At 35.4% G+C, this 10,538-nt stretch overlaps 2 long non-coding RNA genes across 3 annotated transcripts; one reads left to right on the top strand and one right to left on the bottom strand.

The window, feature by feature from the left end:
• Nucleotides 1-1,101: 1,101 nt before the first annotated feature.
• Nucleotides 1,102-4,061, top strand: LOC112200023. Of its 2 annotated transcripts, none has more exons than XR_002936129.2 (6): nucleotides 1,102-1,228; nucleotides 1,318-1,429; nucleotides 2,062-2,123; nucleotides 2,452-2,548; nucleotides 3,517-3,572; nucleotides 3,992-4,061. It is a non-coding gene; the product is annotated as an uncharacterized LOC112200023 (long non-coding RNA). The 2 variants fall into 2 exon arrangements; XR_002936130.2 differs by having other exon boundaries at nucleotides 2,441-2,548.
• A 4,278-nt stretch (nucleotides 4,062-8,339) lies between these two features.
• Nucleotides 8,340-10,292, bottom strand: LOC112200938. The gene is made up of 6 exons (XR_005809641.1): nucleotides 10,152-10,292; nucleotides 9,539-9,622; nucleotides 9,265-9,375; nucleotides 8,937-9,017; nucleotides 8,755-8,817; nucleotides 8,340-8,474 (listed from the first exon to the last, which is right to left on the bottom strand). It is a non-coding gene; the product is annotated as an uncharacterized LOC112200938 (long non-coding RNA).
• Between the last annotated feature and the right edge of the window lie 246 nt (nucleotides 10,293-10,538).

The following is a 10,538-nucleotide window of genomic DNA, read 5'->3' as shown; positions in this document are numbered from 1 at the left end:
ATGTATATGTGTTTGAGGTTTACAGACCTGTTTAATTTTTTTTGCTTTTTGTCAAATTAAAAAGCCACTATGCCAAAAAGTCCTTTAGACGACACGCATCAGACGACATAAGTTTTGTTTTATGTCGTCTGAGTTTTTCAGACGACATAATTTTCTTTTCTGTCGTCTGAATATACACTAAAACCATACTGGTTTAATTTGGAAAAATGGTGAGCATTCAGATAACATATTTGTGTAGTTGTAAAAGGTGGTGATTTCCTATCTCAAATTTAGATAAATGGTGAGCATTCAGACAACACTTATATGTTGTTTGAAAAGATGGGAAAAAACCCTAGCAGAAATTTTAGATTTCCCTCCAACAAGTTGAGTCTTTTCCCTCTTAAGCGCCCAAACCTTATAGTTAACTAATCAATAGGGTGATATTTAGACAACATATAAGTGTTGTCTGAATAAGGTGAGTTTGACTTTTTTTGTTTTAGGTCTCTTTTGGCATAACATAAACTCTACGTGTTTTTTTTTCATTCCCACAAATTCTGTCTAAAAATCTCTCTCCTTCAGGCTTCAGCAAAACCCGGCCCCGTCTTCCTCTCCATCTCTCTCATTTCCTTCCCCAAACCCCGCAACCTCCCCAACAGCCACCGCAATCACTTTCAATCAAAAACCAACTGCCGTCACCACTGGGCGTGGCAAACCCACCTAAATCTAGTCGCTAACCCTAATCCCTCATTCCCTCAGCCTCTATTCGAGATTTTGACTATCCCTGACCCTCAGCCTCTCTTCGACTCACTCCCTCTGTCCCTCAGTTTCAGTCGCCGCCGACCCACCGCAAAGTTCGACGGTTCGGCCTCATCTCTAAGCTAGCTCTAACCTTTCAGTCAGTCATCTCACTCCCTCAGCCTCTCTAAGCTAGCTCCTATTCGTAATCTCGAACCGCTGAACCGCCGACCCACGGCTTTGCTTCGACCCATTGTAAGTAAACCTTCTCTCTATACTTCATTGTTGGGATGTTGGTCTCCGACCCATCGATCTCCAGTTAATAGATTTGATTATTTGAAATTTCATCTCACAACTCTCAATCTCCCTCAGTCCCTCATCTGATTTTGATTGTAGGCAGGTGGGGTGGTGATATTGCTGAGCCCTTGCGCTCTTTAAATCATTGAGTAATTGAGGTTCGTCGACAGACAAAGCACAATATTTTTGGACATCACGATCTTCTTCATTATCAAAGGTATTGACTTGATTTCTTCAAAATCAGTGTAAAAATTCATATGTTGCTGATTTATCGTTTGGGCCGTGCGATTGCTTTCCTCTGAGAAGGAGAAGAAGAAGAAAAAGAAGAGGGAAACGGGAAGAATTTCACTGTTCTTCAAGTCAGCACGGGTGGGTGATGTTCGATTTGAACAGAAATCGAGTAAATTGATCATCCCAGGTACTCTACCATGGCTTCTAATTTGTTTCATTTATTCTTTGTCAGTTGGTTTCCCAAGGGCTGGGTGATCGAAGCAAAGCATAGATACGCTTTGCTGTAAAAGATTGCAATTATTTCTTCCTGTCGGTCTATACTGTAAAAGATTGCAATTACTTCTTTCCAGTTGTAGCATCTCTGTTAATTCAGTGACCCATTTGCATTTATATCAAAAGTTACGTTCCTATTCATCAAAATCGTTACTGGGTTCTGAAAATGATCAACCAAAACAAGAACATAAAGGTGGTTCTTTTACAGTTTTATACCTTATAAACAAGAATAACCACTATATTTTTAAAGTTCAAGCTCAAGGCAGTATCTTTTTAATAAGATATAGATTTATTTAACTACAGCTTTATTTGATGTATGATAGAGTTTGATGTGAGAATAATTCATTGGTTAGCTATAAAGAAGTATATGTATCAGTTGGAAAAGCTATTGTCTTATTTTCTTCCTTTTGATTTCTGTTTCTTTGAGAGCAGCAGAAAGTGGGTTGTGATTTGATGGTGGAGGTTCCCCTCAATGTCTATGTTTGTTTTCATGTCCCCTTTCTGCTTATTCAGCTACTGTAACAAGTGTGTTTTTGTGTTCTTCAGTTATTCAAGTTTGGCCAGTGCAGTCCGTTTGCATACCTGAAGGTTCTAATACTAGCAAAGAGGTAACAATAATACTTTACTATGTGCATGTGCATTTTAAAGATCTACTTAGCAAATTGCTTTGGTGCCGAATGCATGCTTATTTGTGTATTAAATTTGCAGTTTTGGAAGTTGAATTGGTATTTACTGTATGGTTGTGTCATTGTTAAATTGTTGCATGATGTTCTTTTGCATTAATCCTTTTGAACCAGAAATTGTATTCAAGGGACCTCACAGTCCAATTTAAAAATTAGGAGGAGAGTGGAGCTTTCCATTATTATGTATCAAGCAAGGGAATATATGCAGTTTCGTGACACCAATGAAATTCATGCATCATCAGTTTTGTGACAGCAATGAGGAGGAGAGTGGTGCCTTCCATTATTATCTATCAAGCAACATACTATCTCCTTGGAGGTCACTGACAGCAAAGGGATCTTCATTTTAAGAGGTAAATGCTTCACTTTTTCAAAAACTTTCTTCAAAATCATTGTAATTCTTCATATGTTATGGATTTGGGGTTTGAGCTCTGCAATTTCTTTTGTTGGTGCTGAGGTTGTTTTTGGTTTTGGTGATCAAATATGTTTGAGAATGTGGTGGATCTTAATGATGCTATTGAAGATGAATGCAAGCGGGTAGAGAATTTGATTAGAGTGGTATTTGCTAGGAACATACTTGATCTTGGTTCTGCATGGGTATGCAAATTTTATAGTTGCATAGAAGTGATTGTAAAGTTGATTGATAGTCAATTTAATACCCAACGAAGGCCTAATTCTCCACCACTTGGATTTTGGTCAAATCGAACTTACATTTAAGCTTACATCATACTGATACCAAATGATATGCATACTGATACCTAATGATATGCATTATAAGTTGGACTTTCGTACGCAACTGCATAATAGAACTAAAGCTTTCAGTGGAGTTACTCGACATTTTTGATGTCTTTAATATTAAACACCAAATATAGCTAACTACCCATGCAGTTCAACAAGATTTTGATTGCTGCAGAGGGTAATGAAAAAGAAGAGTATTAATATTAAAAAAAACTATGAAAATACAGCATACAAACACATTTCAAAAACTGTCTTTCTCTAAATGTGTCCTACACTCTTAATTCTACCACATTACTATACCTTTTTCTCAGTTTTTGATATCCATATATTTCATGTTTTCCTCCTCAACTGAACACTAATTAGTTTATGTCTTTTTATGGGGTGGTACATCCGGAAAGCCCTATTATTTATATGAGTATTGTGTGCTAAACCTAAGTCGTGACATATTGCTGACTCTAGGTTCTGGTTTCAGTGTTATGTCTTTCTTTACTGGAAAATTTGATCAACAATTGTAATAGACTATGTTCAGCCCTAACATGCCTATAACAATTGCTGACTCTAAGTTCTGGTTTTGGGTTTGAAGGCAGAGTTAGATAAGGAATAGGGGTTGAATTTGGAGCTGCAGTCATACTTTGACAGGTAAAGACTTGAGCTATTATTTCATGGGTATGTAATTGTTTTGCATGAAAAAGGAACACAGAAGCTATCATTGTTGAATGACGAGTAATTGATCTATGTTGGTAGGGAGATATGTATGAATTGGAGGGAAGATATGAACACAATTAGTATTGCTATCAAAGTATGGCATACATGCTTATATATAGACGTGTTTCTTTGATATAGATGAAAAAATTAAAACTACTGCAAATACATTAGTATCAAAATACAAAGAAAAAGAAAAAGGAAGCGGAAAAGGAAAGGAAGAAGATAAAGAATAACAAAATTATACACCAGAATTGAAATAGAATGTACTATATCGTGTCCCTTCATATACATCTTTCTGATGTCTTCTTTAGTTGTTTTTTTATTCAGTTGGTTAATGCCAATTTCTATGCCAGTTCTTTCAGAGGCTGGAAGAAGAGGAGGGGAGAGGCAGAAAGTAAGCAACTGCAAATGAGATCCAACAAGGTTAGTTTCTTTCAACTTTTAAGTATATTTTCAGTGACTATTTGCTTCTTGACCACTGCAAATTTATAAATGCTACATGGTCACCGATTGAAAAGGTGTAATTTACTGACACTATTAAGGAATCCCATGACTTGAGCTGATAAAGATTATTTACTATAGTTTCTCAACTCAATCGGGTATAATTTATGATTTGGTCCTTGCATCTTTTCTATCATGGATACTTTTAGCTGCTTTAGTAATTGTAGATAACTCAATGACGTATTTTTCTTAGTATCTTAATTCTCATTTCTAAAACCTAGCAATTTCCTTGATAGTGTGCTGTGCTAACTAGAGAATGTGAGTTTAGATAGTTTTTTTTTAAAAAAAATTTTAATTTTTTTTTTCCTTAGTAAATTTTCAATTCGATTGTGATTTGTGAATTCTGATACAAGCTTTGTACTTTTTTTTTTCCTCATGTCTTCAGAGAGAACAATTTCTGTTTTATGGGAATTTGTGGCTAAAGACAATGTTGGGAATTTCTGATGTTGGAACTAATTTTTTTTTATCTCTAAATAACTTTTGATTTTCCATAATTTGCAGTCTTTGTAAAGTCTGAGGCATTCAAACAGAAAAGGGAAGAAGGGAAATCAGTTTCATCTCGAATTTCATAGGTGAGACTTCAATCTTTTATTCTGTGCCTTTTCTCATTTAAGTATATTTCTCGCTTTCAAATATGATCAAGTAGCTGGTCCTGTGTTTGGTTGATTGAGTATTCTGTGCCTTTTCTCATTTAAGTATATTTCTCACTTTAAAATAGGACAAGTGGAAGTTATTTGTGACTTTGTGAGAATGTGATTTGAAATTCTTTCTGGGTGCTGTATTTGATGGGTGAAGGATTGGGATAGTTGATGATAAGGAATGAGGTACAATGAGAACTGTACTTGTACATCCATTTTGATGTTAAGGAAATTTCTTGTAGCAGTAGTCCAAAGGATCCAAAGTTTGTGTACCGTACTTGTTTACCAAATGATGGTCTATGTTAGTAGCTTATTTGTTAAAGAAATGAGACACTGCCCGATCATTTGGTACACAAATATGGGATCCCTAGCAGTTCTTGCAGAAGCTTATTAGATATTTAACACAATAAAAAGTGAAGGGTTCAGAAGTGAAGGGTTTGCATTTGGGTTGTTTAGCATCTACGGTTGACTTGCTTTATGTTCTTTTAGTTTCGGTTTTAGAAGAGTTTGGGTAACGGGGCAGTGGAGAGTAGGTTTTCTTGTTTTGGTCGACTCTTGTAAAAGAAAAGCACTTTTGTTTGTAAGTACCACTTGGAATCCTTTTGGGATCTAATTGCTAACTTAGTTCTGCTGTGAACATATTCTTTACCTTTTTATTTATAGCAAATTAATAGCTCATTGTTGTACAACTCTTATTGTAACATGATGAGCTTAATGCAGAGGAGCTTCTTATGTACTTTTCAAATTACAAAATATGGAACTATATTTGTCTAGCTGGTTAGTTACTAAATGTTAGGGGCGCATATCTGCTTATGGAATTTTATTTGTTTGGAACTGACCATCTTCAATTAGCTGACAATGTATCTATTGAACAGGAAATTGCTTTGGCTCCCACAGCATTTACAATGGCATTGGAATTTCAAGCTGATGGTTGATATACCAAGTAGTTTACAATCAGGTCCTTCAAGTTCACAGCCTGTTGTATTTCTTCAATATTTTGTTTATTATTCTGCTAAACTGCTTTGTCCTTGGTTGCATGATATCTGATCCAGCAAAACAAGGATATAACTTCATTCTATGTGCATATTATCTGCAGGGTTATGCATATATACTCACGCAGCCCGGAATACCTTCCGTTTTCTATGACCAATTCTATGATTCGGGTGATTCAATTCATGATCAGATTGTGAAACTGGTACAGCAGTGTAGCTAGGTAGTTCCTTTATTAACTTGTGTCTAGTAGATTCTTCATTCATTAAGCATTTGGACTTGTCTGCAGATTCAGATTAGTAGATATGAGACATTTTGAACTGATCGATGCTCATGATTAGGTTGTGTACATAAGACAATGGTGGATTAATAGAAATTGCAATGAATGATTTTGGATGTGGGTTTCATACTTTCATGAATGGGCAATTTTAATTTCCAGAATGCAGGCATACCAATTGTAACAGGGGACTACTAATATGTGTTATCTCAAATTGCAAGCTACAAGAAAAGCACACCAAAATGTGTGGTTGTAGCTAAACAAAAACAACACAAAAATCAAATAGAAGTCTATTGTCTTTTTGGCATTGGGACGACATAAAATTGTAGTCTAAAGGGCAAAATAACAACATAAGTAAGACGAAAGTGTTGGCTAAAACGTATAATAACAACAAATAAGTGTGGTTGGAATCAATCACAGACAACATAAAAGGACCTCATAAAAGACATTTCACACAACACTTAAGTGTCGTATGTATGTACCCTAGAATGACACTTAATTGTCCTCTGATGCTCTTTACGACCACATATAATTGTCGTTTAAAGTAAATTAGCACAACCTTTAAATGCTGTTGTATGAGAGAAGACACTACATAAGAGTCTTCATATTTCTTATTTAAGGGCATTCAGACCACATAAATAAGTCTTGCAAATATGCTTCACACAATAGTATTTAAAAAATACTGTGGTTGTTTTGTTTATCAGACAATACAAAACTGTTGTTTGAATGCTTTTAAAGAAACATATCACAAAGTTCCCAAAATGCAAAACTCATCAGACGACACAAGACTTTTATTTTTTTATGTCGTCTGAAAAATCAGACGACAGAACACTTCTGTTGTCTGATGCCCCCAAGAGACGACATCGTACTAGACGACACATTTTTGTTCGTTCAGACGACAGAACTGTTCTGTCGTCTGATGCACTTTTTGGCATAATGAGCTCACATGAATTATATTAGAAATCATGCATGATTTAAAATGCAAGCCGTGAAGAAAATAAAATGGGCTCCTGTTGAAGGACCAACAAACCCTAAATCAACCCAGCTGGTATTAGTGGTCACTCGCTCCCCATATATACAGCTCGGAGCTAGGTACGTAGTAGATGATCATTGAAATTAATGGTAATTGCACTGGCTGGTTTTCATTACGATGAAATAATACAAGTCGATGAATCTATAGAAACCAATGAAGAAAAATAAAGATTCTAGGACCATTTATGGGTTAATTTTAGACAAAATAATAAATATGCCACAGTGTGGTTATATATAGGCTTCATGTAAAACATTTGCATGTGTAGCAGACTGTTGATATCAAAGTGAAGTGTGTTGTCGATCACGACCTAATAAAAACTGTAAGGAAGAAATTATATTGGTAATTAAAAAGCTAGCATGTATTTTATGCATGGAGCTAGTTGAATGATGATAATATATCATATATCGATCATTTTGAGTTGTTGACGAACATAAATTTGACTACCATTTCACTAGAACAAATTTAAATTTTAACAGGCCCGTAAAGGCGTAGCTAGCTTGTTAATGCATGGTCCAATCCAAATCCAGTAACCCAACCCTACATGATCCACAAGTCCACAACATGACAACCATGAATTGATATATACAACATGATCGACGTACCGACGTACCACCAATTAACTAGCCCGTTAGGAATGATTAAGTTGATAGAAATACAATTTCTATAGTAACAGCTCCTTAAAATGAATAATCCCACATTGTTTAAGGAAAACTGAATTGGGAAAGAATTGAGTCGTACTTTTATTGATAATAAGAGCTTTTTTATATAGAGAAGTATCACTATTAGAAATATGGCCTATCACTATTAGAAATATGGCCTATGGCCACAGCCATTATTTCATGGCCATTGATACTATTAGGGACGGATTACTGTGCCTATTGGTCATTAGCCACAGATTTAATGTCCGAGACGATTTGTACTGTCTCCATTTAAGATTTACCCCTCTTAGCCACCACTAAAATTGTCCGTGCCCAATCTGGCGCCAACCCTTAAAAATTTTCACGCGCTGCTCTCTGACATAAACAGTTCACTTGTCTACTTTTACTTTAATTTATTATAGCACCTTTCCCACTGTTACCACTTGTCCGTGGCAAATCTTTAATTTTTGAACAAAATATATATATATATATATATATATATATATATATATTAGCTTAGCACATGCGGCTCAGCTTACGGCTTGGCTTCCCATTCTGGGTATTGGATACCATAACTGGTATTTGGATACTGACCATATATTTCACATTAGAGTATATTACTCTGCAACTTACAAGAATGATATACATTCATAAAAGCTATAAAATACAAACAAACTATATTAAACTTCTCTATCAACCTTCAATGAGATCCAATTCTTCGCTATCTCCTGCAATCACTGTCCTTGCGCCAATAACATCCTAAACAAACAAACAAGGCAACAACATTCAACCTTAGATTATTGACAGATTTTATCTGCTCTACAACCTTACCAACAAAATATTAAACTAATAATCAGAATAAAATTTGGAATTGTAATTCTAAAAGCATGAGGATTCTTTGAGAAATGTTATCAATATCACTCAGAAATATTCTATCCAAAACTAGTACAAGCCAAGCTTCCAAGCAATTTGAGACATGAGAAAGTAGATGGATTACAAGATATTACAAAACTGAAATAAAGTAATGGGTTTAGCTTACCATGACTACACTCCGGGGGCTTTTGACTTTTGGTGTGCACTCGTCGTCTTATTTATCTTGGATCTTGATGTTATACAGATTAAAATTCAGTATTCGGAAATGTATGTAGACATAAAGATACATAATTCTGAAGGTGACCACGGAAATTGAGAACAGCTTCACAGAAGTCACCAGGTTCATACCTCAAACATGACTGTGCTTCTTGTTTTCCGTTTAATAGTTCTTCCATTACCAGTTTCAACTTCATATTCATCACAAATGACCTGCAATGCATGAAGTAAGTCTAAGATAGTTGATAGGATAAGGCAAAAGTTAATATCAGGTTGTTGATGGGATAAGGCAAGAATTAATCAGATCTTAATAAGCAACACTAACCCCTTATTAATACTATTGCCACTAGCAAGAAGATCATATTAATAATCCATTTTCAACTACAGAAGTTGCTCCAAAGCTAAAGTTGCACTACTTATTAATATACCATCATTAAAACTGTATGAGAGAAATTTCTACCTTTTTTTGGTGCTTTGAAATATTCATTACATTTGGTGAATTCATATTCTCCGAAGCTTTCTTCAATAGTGTTGACACTGGTGTTTGTGATGCTCCTACTAGAGGTGAATCCTACAAACCAAATAGAATGAAATATCATAATGAGTCATAATGTCATGTGAAACGGTCCAAAAACGAAAGAAATTAAAATTATTTTCAGAATATTGTGCCACTTTCTCATCAAACAAACTTGAATATACATCTAACCAATTTATATATCTAATGTACAACTTACTTCTTGAAGATCTATAGAAGTTGGCCATTTTATCATCAATGTATCTCATCAGATCCGGGTCCACTAGTCGAACCCAAAATTATTCTAGCACAAGAAGAAGAAAATAAGTCAGTTAATTACACAAAACCTGGACATAGCAAAATATTTTATAACTCCCGTCAATGAATCTGTGATTGTAGCCTTATCCTCCTTCAATATATACTTGGCTGCAGAATGGCATACAAACGTCACAGAAATGTCTATAGAGCACTGTATATATAAACCAAAACCAAAACCGATTGGAAAGCAGCAATTAATTTTCGAACACATCCTGAGATTTGTATGCTTATCTCAATCCATGATTCAAAATCAAGATACCCACTTTCGAATGGCCCTTAGAGAGAAAATTAGTGCATAAAGATGATTGATATCTTTGAATATAAAAACATGGAGGTATCAATAGATTCAAGCCAAAGCTATGAGATACAATTGTAATCAAACTAAACAACTACAAGGGTCAAAGATAAGATAAACTAGACTCTAAAGAGATCAGCTAGCTTAAGAAACCGATAATATCCAGATCCGAATACTAAACATCTATATTAATAGAGGAGAGATCTGACAAGTTGCAAACCTTAAGAAACTGATGTTGGCTTCTGGCTAGGAAGTGACAGGAGATCAGCGATCACTGACCGACAGATCTAACGACAATCAACAACTTCGTGGTCGAAATTTTGTTCATCTTCCTCAGCTGCATCGTTTGGCCGTTGGACGGAGGCTGACGATGGCAGTGAGAGGGTCTGAGGTAGGAGCAGGGGAGAAAAGAGAGAGAAGCCATTTTATATCAACAAGAAACCAGTGGGCGACGGATGGATTATTTTTCTTTAGTTATAAAAAATTCGAAAATGAATTTTCAACTCAGTTTATGTGGACCCGCGCGTGATAATGTTAAAATTTGGAGATGGAAACTGAAATGTCCGTGGTTCCCTTTATTCCCAAGCCCTCTTATGGGACGGATGGT

The sequence above is a fragment of the Rosa chinensis genome, chromosome 4 (assembly GCF_002994745.2).
Source record: "Rosa chinensis cultivar Old Blush chromosome 4, RchiOBHm-V2, whole genome shotgun sequence".
Classification (NCBI taxonomy): domain Eukaryota; kingdom Viridiplantae; phylum Streptophyta; class Magnoliopsida; order Rosales; family Rosaceae; genus Rosa; species Rosa chinensis.
This window is presented reverse-complemented; position numbering and strand designations above follow the sequence as displayed.